We start from the raw sequence: 12,391 nt of genomic DNA on the forward strand, positions 1-12,391 counted from the left end.
GTGCTGAGCTTGTCCGCGAGCCGGGCTGCGGCTGCTGCTCCGTGTGTGCCCGGCTGGAGGGCGAGGCGTGCGGCGTCTACACCCCGCGCTGCGCCCAGGGGCTGCGCTGCTATCCCCACCCGGGCTCCGAGCTGCCCCTGCAGGCGCTGGTCCTGGGCGAGGGTACTTGCGAAAAGCGCCGGGACGCCGAGTACGGCGCCAGCCCCGAGCAGGTTGCAGGTAACGTGGGCTGGGACAACTAGTTCGAAGAAACTTGGAGGGCGCCGGGGGAGCCTGCTTGGCGACCGTTATGTAGGGAAGGAATGTGCCGGAGAGGGGAGTAGTGGTCTCAGGGACTGTTTTAAGGGAGGTAGAGCGGAGCCCTTGACCAGCTCTGGGAGATCGTGGGGAGGGGGCCCCCGAAAGTCAGGCCTGGCGAGGGGACCTGGAGTTCGAGCGTGCGGAAGAACCCTGGCTACTAATTTGGTGGGGATACACGAGGAGAGAACAGGCACCCCTGCTACCGTAGTCTTCCCAGGGTGGAACGTACCCTGTCTTCTGTTTTGGTGGGAGGATTTAGCCGGGAGGAGGCTGTTGATAGCTCTGTGAGAGTATGAATCTTGAGGATGATTTGGGGCACAGCATGAGTCGGTGATCGCAGACCGGAGGGTCCTTCGCGGAGGACGCTGCTGGGGAGGCGGAAGCTACCGGGTGTCGCTCCCCGCAGGGACCTCGGGTGAGGAAGGGGGCGCTGGGAGAAGGCACCGGCGTAGAGGGACCCTTCCTTCACTGGAATTGTGAGATGGGAAGAAAGGATTTGGTGGTACTTTGTAGGGTGGGCTGCTTAGGGGAAAAATAAAAACTACCGCTGTTATTTTTCATAGATTTTGAGGACTCCCGCTACTGTGTTGGATGGAAAAATAAAAGGGGGGCATTTAGGAGGCGAGGAGTAGTTAATGTAACTAAGCCCTCGGATCGCCGGCTGGAATCCCGGGGCGGGGACAGCCAGGCTGGGTAGCTTTGCACGGGGGCCCCGGGGCGGTGGAAGGAACTACTCTGGGGCGATGTGTTCGCCCCCGACTCCGCTCCTAAATCGAGGGAACCCTTCGTATGCGATAGAATGGGAACTCCTCCGGGGTTCTTAGGAAGAGAACCTCATCCCTCCCACAAGTTCTCTGGGGGAGAAAACCTAGCTATATGAATCGCACTTTTTTTTTTTTTTTTTTAATTACAAAAGCCTCCCGCCCCAGTGGTCTGGAGGAAGCTGTAATTATTTTCTTTCCTCTTGAAGACAGTAGTGAAATGTGCCCACTGCCTGCCTGTAGCTATTGTTTAAAAAGCAAGCGAGTCTGACCAAGTTTCTCAAACTAAAAAAAAGTGAGAACATTTATGCGTGCTTCCCAGACCTCTGCGGTCCTTGTGCAACCCCCCTCACCTCCCACCCTTCCCTCTCCCCTACCCCCCCCGCCCGCAACGGGTTTCTGTCCTGATTCCTCTGGCCTACTATTGTTTTTCCCTGTTCTCCTTAAGAATGGAATTAGGGGTCAGAGTTGAAATCTTTCTTGTATTTCTCTGGCGCGTTTTGACCTTGAGTGCTGAGCAAGTTGGGGCTTCCTCCAAGTGGAACTTCTCAGTCCCTTTCTTCTCTCTCCTGCTTGCTTCCCGCCCCAGCCGGCAACGCCATTAACCCTTCCCTCCAGCTCCTTTTAAAAAGGAAAAAGACTCCGCAAAGGTCCTTTCCTGCGGGACGCCCTCCCCCACTCACACGTCCCTCCTCTTTGAGCCCTGCTCTCCATCCACGCTTGCACCCTGTGGCCCACCAGGGCAATTTCTGATCCAAACTCTTGACACTTCCTTCCTAAATGTTTTAGGATTTTTTTAAATTTCACTCTTGATTTACTTTATACCTGAAAACCAACTCTCCTGCTTCCCAGACTCCAGCAGCAGGTTAGGGAGCAGATGTGGGAAGATTCTCCTCATTCACTTCCTCCCTAGAGGCTGGGGTTGGGGGGGAGTTGTCAGGGGAGCCCAGGGACAATGGGTAGGTTCATGGGAAGAATGTTGCTGTGGATTTTCTGCCTGGGGTATGGGACTCCCTTCCACCAGCTCGCCCCAGCCTTCTTCTCAGCCTTCTCCTCCTCCCAGTGCCCAGACACCTTCTGCGTTTTTCTCTTGTGCCCTAGACCGAGAAGAGGGGACACCAAGAATTTTACTCTTAGGGGTGGAGGGTGGAAGCTGGATGTGGAGGCCGAGCGGGCCCGCTGGAAAGTAGCCAAGTGCAGGGGTGCCTGAGTCAGGAGTGGGGAGGGGGGACACTGTAGGAAGAAGCCTGGGAAGAGAGAGAGACAAGGGTTGAGGCAGGCTTCCCAGAGAGGGTCTTGGGCTGGGGTGGGCAGGGACGGTGCAGGGGCTCTGCAATGAGAGTGCTGGGGTTCAAGTTGGGGGGTGCACACTGATCATAGCCTCAGCACTGAATTCTGCTGCTCCCACTCTCCATCATGGCACATCTCCTCTCTCCCCCCTGTAAAGAAGCTCCCCACCCCCCCAGCCTGCATTCCTCCTTGAGCAGGTTGCTTTCGAGAATTTTAAACATACTCCCTTATTTCCAGGCAGCAAACCCCAGCAGTTCCGGCTTTGCCATTAGCTCTTTTGTCTTTGTTCCCTGGACTCTGGGGCTGTATTGCTGGCTTCCTGGGGACGGCAGGGATGCAGGGGGTGGGGGTGGGCACATCAGCGGTAGAAGAAGTGGGTGGTGGTGAGCTGGATCCCATGGGGGTGATGGGCTGGGACTTGTTGGCTCAAAGAAGCTGAGAAGTCAGACTAGGGTAGTGGTAGGTAAGCCTGGGAGAAAAATGGGAGAGGGATCCTGAGATCTGCCTGAAGTTAGAAGAGGGTCTGGACTTTAAAAGCATGTGGGGGTGTTTGATGGTGGAGTGGGCAGAAGGGCCTAGAAGTGTCTGAGGAAGAGGAGAGAATGGGCCTGGGCTAGGTTGGGCCCTTTCAGAATTCAGGGCCTCTGCGCAAGCTGGGCTGGACTGCTTCCTTCAGCATCTCCGCTGCCTCCGTCCCTGCCGTCGCTGCAGTGTACAATGCCTGGGATTATGCCGAGGGGCGGAGCCGCCCAAGTGGCTGTCTGGCCCGCTGCACATATAAAGGTGCTATAGAAATGTGCAGTCATTCAAAGTCCCAGGGCGGCGGGCCTAGGGAAGCTTTGCATCTGCAGTTGCTGAGGGAGAATAAAGGGTGGCAGAGGCGAGCACTGATTTACAGTGGTTCCTTGCAGCTTCAAAAAAAGGGGAAAAAAAGCAATGGGACTTCTGGCTCCCAGCACGGCTTTGCATCTTGCCTTGCATAAATTTGCATACCGAGTTCAAAGTTGTAAAAGGGACTTGGGAATTAGTGGGACCCACTATGACTGATTGCTAACACCACTACCTTCCGCCCCTTCCCCCCTTCTGGACAGAACACTCAGAACCAGCTCTGCTAAGCCTCTGTGCCTGACTCACCACTGTGGGCTGCAAGGAGGTGATGGAGCTGGGGCGGCTGCTCCTAGGTCCTGTCTTGGGAGATGTGCGGTTCCTTGGCTAGGAGAACAAGCAGGGTGTGGTTCTGTGCACTCTGTGCACTCTGGCCGCGGAGGCAGTGTGGGTCTGAAGGATGAGTTTCACTGGGTCCCTGACCAGGGAGGCACAGCAGGTAGTGTTCCCATCTGCTACCTTGGGCTGGGCTGCATTGCACTTGGTGGACTGAGATTTGAGGAGGTCATAGACTCAGGGGCCTCTTTGTCCATGTCTCCTTTTGTGTGGTAATAATGAGCCATTCCTTTGACAAGATATTTGAGGAAGACTTGGGAAAAAGGTCCTATATGTGTGCACTTGACTACTAGCCAAAAAGTTGGCAGTTCGAACCCTCCCAGAGGCACAAAGGCCTGGTGATCTACTTCCAAAAGGTCACAGTCTTGAAAACCCAGCGGAGCAGTTCTACTCTGCACATGTGGGATCGCCATGGGTTGGAATCGACTTGATAGCAACTGACAACAACAACATAGCAATGTTAAAATGTCTTAAGCAAAAGCAGGACTAAGGAATTTCTGAATCAGATTAGGTAGGAAAGTTTAGGGAGAAAGAAACCATGTGTTGTTGTCGCGAGGGTCTCTCTACACAGTGGTTCTTTTCTAAATTGGACTATTGAGTTTCCTGGCAGGCAAAGTGAGAAGAGTAAGTTAGAATGTTCTCATTCTTAACTTACCTAAACATTTAGCTTTCAAATGAATTTCTCAGGCAAATCACTCCTTTGGGTTAAGGGAATATATATGGACATTGTTGCTGTGTGCCATCGAGTAGATTCCTACTCATAGCGACTCTATAGGACAGAGTAGAACTGCCCCATAGGGTTTTCTAGGCTGTCATTTTTATGGGAGCAGATTGCCAGGTCTTTTCTCATGGAGCTGCTGGTGGATTTGAACTGCTGACCTTTCAGTTAGCAGCTGTGTGCTTAACCATTGTGCCACCAGGGCTTCTTATGTGGATATTAGCCCTATAAAAATGCCTGTAGGTTACCTGGGAGCAGGAGCATATTCAGTCACTGATTATCACACATTTCTTTGAGGGCTTACTTTGAGAATCACTGCTCTCTAGCCCAGTTAGCAGGTTGACTCCCTGTTGGTTTTCAGATTAACTGTTCTCTGCCAGTGAACAAGAGCCATAGAAAATGGGATGTACAGCTGCTAAGTATTGATAAGAGGAAGGAGTTCAGCGAATGCTTGGCTCTAATGAAATGAAGAACAGGGCAAGAACAGTACCAGGAGGGGCAGGTCAGGGGCTGCTTGAAGGGAATGAGGGAGGGATAGAAAATAAACAGGCTATGTCCACACTGGTGTGTATATGTGTGTTTTATTTTAATTGTATTGTCATGAAACATATATATGATCAAACATTTGCCATTTCAACCATTTTTGCGTGTACAATTCAGTGACATTAATTACATTCACTAGGCGTATTTGGTTTTGTTGTTGGCTTTCAGCATGTACTTCAATACTATCAAAAACAAAACAAAAAAACTTTTTTTAAGGGATGCTCTATCTGGGGGCTGCATTTAGTCCTCATCTCTCTTCCCTGTCCCCAGCCCTCTATGTCTTGCCCTGCTTTCTCCACCCTGTCCTCTTCTGTCCCTTCCAGACCATGCCTCTCCCACTGCTGGCCTACCATTTAATACTACCTGTTGCGTCAAGTTGATTCTGACTCATGGGAACTGCTCCATAGGATTTTCTTGGCTGTAATCTTTATGGAAGCAAATTGCCAGGCTTTTCTTCTGCAGCGCCGCTGGGTGGGTTTGAACTGCCAGCCTTTAAATTGGCAGCCAATTGTAAACTGCTTGCCCCATTCAGGGACCTCTACTACTGGCCTAGTTTAGGAAAACACCTGGATGGACTCTGAGTAGGGGAGTAGGGCTCAACAAAGAGTCATGGGAAATATATTGGCTCCCTCCCTTCTTCAGAAATCCATTTAGAATAATCACCCTGTAGGTGATTGGGGATTGGAACGTTTGGAAAAAGTCTAATCTTTAAATGAGGAGGGTGGTGGACTGGCAGCACAGGGGCCGGGTTTTTTGGGAAGAGGCTTCTGGGATGGGAGAGATAGTGCTTCTCCCCTAAGGGGGCTGCTTCTGCAGAAACAAAGACGCTGGAAAGAGAGTTTATAATTCCACCAGGGAAGCTGGTGATCTGGTTGGCAGATGTTCTAGGCCCCTCTGTTTCTCCTTGCTATCTCTGGCCAGCATTTTGCTGAGATGGCAGGCAGCCGTCAGGAGATTGGTCCTCACCCCATCTGTCCTCATTCTATTATGAACCAACTTCTTTGCCTGCTTTGTCTCTTCTGTTACAACATCCCCATGAGGGATACATTAGTGCCCCCATTTCACAGGTGCAGACTTTGGAGCTTAGTCAAGAGGCACTCAGCTGGTAAGTAAGGAGACGAGAGAGTTTCCTGTGTACATCTCTGCTCTGTGGGCAAGCAAGGGGTTGAGGCTGCTGGCAGAAAAAAGCTTTTTGACCAGATCAGCCAGAAGTTTTATTCCCAGGGCTGTACTAAGGTAATGTCTTAGTTAACTAGTGCTGCTGTAACACAGATACCACAAACGGGTGGCTGTAAAGAACAGAAATGGATTTTCTCACAGTTCTGGAGGCGAAAAATCAAATGAGAGTCTTGCCCATGTTGTAGCCCCGGGTGTTCCTTAGTTCCTTGGCTCCTGGGCTTGTAGACGATCCTCACAGGCATCTGTCTTCCTCTGTGTGTGCCTGCCTCTGTATCTAATCTGCTCTTTTTGTAACTCAGAAGTGATTAGACTTAGGAACCCATCCTACAAGAAGCCCTGGTGGTATAAACAGTTAAGCGCTCAGCTGCTAACTGAAAGGTTGGCGGTTCCTACCCACCCAGCAGCTCCATGGGAAAAAGACCTGGCAATCTGCTTCTGTAAAGGTTACAGCCAAGCAAACCCTATGGAGCAGTTCTACTCTGTCACACGGGGTGGGTTTGAGTCGAAAATGACCGGACAGCACCTAACATGTATTGGGTATGGTCTAATTAACATAGCAAAACCCTATTTCCGAACGGTATTACATTCACAGGTAATAGGGGTTAGGATTCCAACACATATTTTGGAGGGACACAGTTTAATCTGTATCAGGCAGTTTGTAGGAAAGATAATGGAACCACATTAAATGCAGTATGAACCCAGCTGTCAGTGAATAAATGATTGCCATCAGTAGGCCTGCCGTTTGGCAATGCTCTTTGGGGCTCTTGTCTTGATGCCTGAAACAGACCAGTCTTGGTCAGGAAGCTGACTCTGTAATGCCCAAATTGGGGCTGGGAGGGACGGTGGGGATCAGAAATGGCCCGAGAGCTTGAACACCTGGGTTCTTGTGCCAGCCTCGTTTATAAGCAGGTGACAGATGGCCGAGTCCTGCCTTTACCTGGCCAGCCAACCTATAGGACCTAGGTGTTCAGAGGATTGGAGAATACCAAGGCTGAATCTCGGGACTGGGAACCTCTTTCCTCCAGAGATGGCCATCCAGAGAAAACCTGCTGGGACCTAGGCTCTGGAATGGTGGGATCAAGTATTAAACAAACCCATCCTAAGGGCTCAGTACATACGGTGTGAGGGTGTGCAGTTGTCAAAGCCACTGAAGACCCTGTGGTATGCATTTCCTGCTCCAGGAAAATGGGGCTTTCAAATCTGTCCTCTGAGCCTAGGGTGCCAGAAAGTTGCATGTGAACCTGGCAAAGAAATGGGATGTTCTGTCCAAAAAGTGACGTTTTCTTGCTACACCGCCTCCAGAGCTGACCTCAGTCCTGAGTGGGGGAGCAGCATCCCATCTTGCAGAGTGCTGAGGGGTTCTCAACAGAAAAACTGGGCAGGGACAGTGTATTCTGGGTGCTGGGGGCCTAAAGTCTGATTCCATCTGGTGCCAGAAAGGCCTCTGGAGTGAGGGTCTCTGCATAATGATGCCTGCTCCAGTTCTCAGGTGTCCAGCCTAGATTGTCAGGATGGGGCCTGTTTGGAGGTGAGGCCGCAGAAAAGCTGAGAAAACTCAGTTCCTGAGTCTTTGGGGTCAGCATGGGTTTTCATTGGCTGATTTTCAGAAGTAGATCACCAGGCCTTTCTTCCTAGTCTGTCAGTCTGTGGCTCCACTGAAATGGTTCAGCATCATAGCAACAGGCAAGCCTCCACTGACAGATTTGTGGTGGCTGTGCATGAGGTGCGTTGGTTGGGAATCAAACCCAAGTCTCCCACATCGGAGGTGAGAATTCTATCACTGAGCCACCACTGTTCTTGGTCAGCTTATACTTATGGTGAAATCCAGGACATTGGGCACAGCAGCACAGTATTTGCCATTGGGATAATTTGGGGTGAACGGTCCCCCTTAGACCCTGAGGACCTTCATAGCAGGAAAGGGGAAAGGAAAAGCCCATTTTATAAATGGGATAGTAGGCCCAGAGAAATTGGTTGATTTTCAGGTTACAAAGTAACACCCCTCTCCTTACCTCCTGTCCCACCTTGAGCTGAATGCATGGGATAAAAAACCAAACCCATTGCCATGGAGTGGATTCTGACTCATAGTGACCCTATAGGACAAAGTAGAACTTTCCCACAGGGTTGCCAAAGAGCAGCTGGTAGATTCGAACTGCAGACCTTTTTTGGTTAGCAGCCGAGCTCTTAACCACTAAGCCACCAGGGCTCCAATGTATGGAATAGAGGAGATTTTTCTTCCTACTGGAAAAGGGCCCATCCCCCCTTTGCCCCTCCTCCTGCTTGGCTCCTAACCCCCGACCTTCTCCCCCCTCCCCTGGCCTCTCCTGTTTCTTAACAACGCCAGGGAAGATCTGGGTTGGCTCCTTTCCTGGGTGTCAGTCAAGGCTCAGAAGGAGACCTTGCTCAGAAAGCCGGCTCCCCCAGAAAGAAATACACAGAGTCGACTGTAGTCAGGAATTTTTTCCCTTCCTTTTTTTTTTTTTTTTGTATGTGTGGGGTGGGAGGGAGAGGGGACATTTGGCAGCCCTCTGGGTCCTTCTGGCCACCAGCCCCACCTCTCTTCCTGGCTGTTGGGAGGCAGGGCCAAAGTGGAGACTGGGGAAGGGGGCAGGGGCTGGCTGGCCTCTGACTACGGACAGGGGAATTGGCCCGCAGGCCCTGGCTCAGTTGGCCCGGACAGGGGAATTGGCCCGCAGGCCCTGGCTCAGTTGGCCCGGAGCAGAGCCTGGGGAGGTTTCTAATTAGTGGGCTGTGGAGGTGTGTCAGCTTGTGTTCCTTCAAGGAACTGGGGGCTCTGGGCTCTGGAGCTGGGAAGCCAAAGAGAGGAAGGGAACTGAGCTGCAGAAGGCCTTGGTGAGCTGGGGATGGGGGTGAGAGGCATGCGCTCAGCTGTGCTCCCCTGAATAGGTGTTGAGAAGATAGAGGGCTTTCTAGCTGGAGTGGTATCAGTTGGATTATGGGGGAGCAGAGCATCCTGGGTAGGGAGTGGGTATTGGGGAAGGAGCAAAGTGTGCCACCACCTCGAAGGGTAAATGATAAAATGACCATTAAAATGGCTTTCTTCTAGACATCGTCCATTCCTACCAAATAGCCCATAGGGTTTTTTTCCCTTTAATTTTATTAAAATACATCTAAGCCCATAGCTTGTTTTTTCCAGCTCAGGTTAGCAGCAGGATTCACCCCACTTTACAGGTAAATCAAGACTGTATTCTTGTTCAAATACCAAATCAAGCACAGACTAGGATGGAGTCTGGGTCTCAGGGTTCTCATTCCAGTGTTCCATTCCATCAGACTGACATGCAAAAAAGCAGTGAATTATATACTGCTTCTTGGAAAAGCTCCTTTTCCCTGGGAGGTAGTAATTAAGGCATAACTTCTCAAAAATGTTCCTTTATGCGACTCCCCAGGAAGTTTCTTTTAGGTCTATTGTCCTTTACTTCTGGGTAGTGGTGCCAAGTCACCTCTGTATGGTGAACTGGCTTTCTGTGCCTGAGGCCAAGATAAAATGAAAATGGCAATTCCCCTGTGCCCTGAGAATGCCTTGTAGTCTCTATAGCAACAGTGATGGGAGATGAGCAGGGCAGGATAAAGAGGGTAAAAGTGAGAGTGGGTTTATGGGATCATGTAGGCTTTTGAGATTGGGTGGGGCCCGCTGGCATACCGACTGATGGATTCCTTCCCTGGGAAGATGGTGGTCCTATGGAGATGGGGAGGGGGGAGGTGATAGAGAACAGAAGGATTGAAGATGTTGGGTTAAAAGCTTTTGGTTGAGAGTTTTTCCTTAGGTGATACCAGATGACCAGAAACCATTCTGGTTGAGTTAAGAGCTGAGAAGCTAAACAACCTGGGTTTGGTTCTGGCTATCACTGATGACGTGACTTGGTGCAATTGACCGCAAGTTCAAGTTCTGGGGTGTTTTTGTCAAGTGTGAGCAGGGATAAGGAATAATCAACTTTGTGGGGTTGCTTGATGATAAAATGAAGTAATGCACACAAACCACCTGGCACAGAGTAAACCTCTGTGTTAGCTATGAGCATCAGAAACTCAGATAACCGAACGCCATCATGCAGGTTCTTTCTTCTCCCTCTGATCTCAGCATCTAGAACAGAAGAATTGCAAATGCTGATTTTTAGGTGTTTTCTGACTGGGCAAGTTTATTCAGAATGGACACTTTAGAATCCTACTACAGGGTGTGGCCTGTGTGGTGGGGGTGTAGCCTTATCTGGTGTGGTGTGGCTTATCTGTTGGGGGTGTGGCCTAGCTGATAGGCTATAGCTTCCTTGGACAGCCATCCTTTACTTTGGAAAAGCTTTAATGAGTCCCAGAGTGGAGTCAATGGTTGAGGTGTTTCCCGTGGGCAGTCACGATGCCAGTGTCACTCATATGGCTCTACCAATAGCTTATGGCCAGCTGTGGCCAATTGATGCCCCAGGGGTGGCGGTTGTCTCTGGAGACTCTGCTGGTTGTGTCTAGTTTGGTTTGTTGCCTCTTAAGCCCAGAGAGTATAACCCAGGAAGGCAACGGATGTGATGCAGTGTTATATCAGACAAAATAGTGAACTTTTCATTGAAGAAAGAGAAAAGCATAGTGACCTATTTAAAGGCACTTATTTATATTCAGGACACTTCTTGTGCTGGTTTGAGAGTGTGGCCCGGCAGTCCTAGACATCTTTGCAGGTTTTTGATTTCTTTTTCATCCTCTGGGTTCAGTTGGTCTTGCCTGGAATATTTGGGAGTGGTCTTGTGAGGATGGAGAAGGGTCAGCACGGGGAAAAGTGGCAAGAGATGATTCTGGGGTGTTTTTGTCAAGTGTGAGTATGATTCAGTGTTCATTACTTTATGAAATCTGGGCTGTGGGATTGCATCATCAGAACTGGGTGCAGAGACAGTTGTTTGAATGTGGGTCCAGGGAGAGGGAAATGTCCTTCTTGTCCTATCTCATACTTCCATTTTCTCAGTGCCTTTCACCACCACTGGAGTTCCTGGGGGTGCCAATGGTTAAGGTGCATGACTGCTAACCAAAGGGTCAGAGATTTGAGTCCACCCAGAGGCACCTCAGAAAAAAGCCCTGGTGATCGGCTTCCAAAAAATTGACCCTAGAAAGCTCTGTGGAGCACAGTTCTACTCTGATAACATGTGGTTGCCATGAGTTGGAATCAACTGGATGGCAACTTTTTTTAGATGATTGAGGTAGAGACCAGAAAGGGGAGGAAAAGAGTTAGTACAGCAAGATACTCTAGGGAAAAGCCTAGGTTGGTGGAATGCTCTCTGGGTAGTCAGCTTTTCTAATCTTTAAATATTGAGCATATCCTGTGTGCAAGTTATGAGATGAGACTATATAAAAATGCAGCTGTTGTATCATCTGTAACACATACTTTTTGATCCTGGAGAGGAACAAGAAACACAGTTAAAAAAAAATCAAAAATTATCTAAGAAAAAAATAAATTACAGATATGTATATAAATCTAATGCGGACAAACAGGTGACTTGTTCGGCTTTTTGACCAGAACTCTGGGGAAGATCTTGATGTTAAAGAATGAGGGTCCTCTAGGATGAATCAAGTTTGACAAGTGTGCTTCTTCAGTCGTAGAAGAAAGCACAATTTCTTCCTTCCAAAGGTAAATATAGCACACAGAATGTTTCCCTTTCTATTCTTCTTTTGTTAAGTTAAATTTTTATTTAAAACTCTATGGAAGCTCTCTTAGTTACCTAGCGCTGCTATAACAGAAATACCGCAAATGGGTGGCTTTAACAAACAGATTTATTTTCTCACAGTTTAGGAGGCTAGAAGTCCGAATTCAGGGTGCTGGCTCTAGGGGAAGTCTTTCTCTCTCTGTTGGCTCCGGGGGAAGGTCCTTGTCCCTTCTGTTCCTTGGCAATCTTCGTGTGGCATGGCATTTATCTTCCTCCATCTCTGCTTTGCCCTCTGCTTGCTTAATCTTGCTGTTTTATAGCTCAAAAGAGATTGACTTAATCACACCCTATACTGATACTGCCTCATTAACATAACAAAGAAAACCCATTCCCAAGTGGGATTGTAACTACTATGTGGGTTAGGATTTACAACACCTATTTTTTGGGGGGGACACAATTCAATCCATAACAGAAGCTAAGACCAAGTTTATGTTTTTAAGAAGCTTCCATCCTACAAAAGAGGATGGAAAGGGATGGACCCAAACCTTTTTGCCAAGGGATTCAGGCTAGAGTGCTGTGAACAGAAGTTGAGTCAAATGACAAGAGTGTTTGCCCAGTGATGCCTTCCATATAACTCCATCAAGCGGACTTTGGACACTTGGAGGCCATTTTGTCCATCCTCCTTCCTCCTCAAAAGGTTCCTTTTAAACTGTACCAGAAAAAGCCTGTAGAGAAAGATTTTTTCCAGC

This window comes from Trichechus manatus, unplaced genomic scaffold (assembly GCF_000243295.1).
Source record: "Trichechus manatus latirostris isolate Lorelei unplaced genomic scaffold, TriManLat1.0 scaffold00041, whole genome shotgun sequence".
Lineage (NCBI taxonomy): Eukaryota > Metazoa > Chordata > Mammalia > Sirenia > Trichechidae > Trichechus > Trichechus manatus.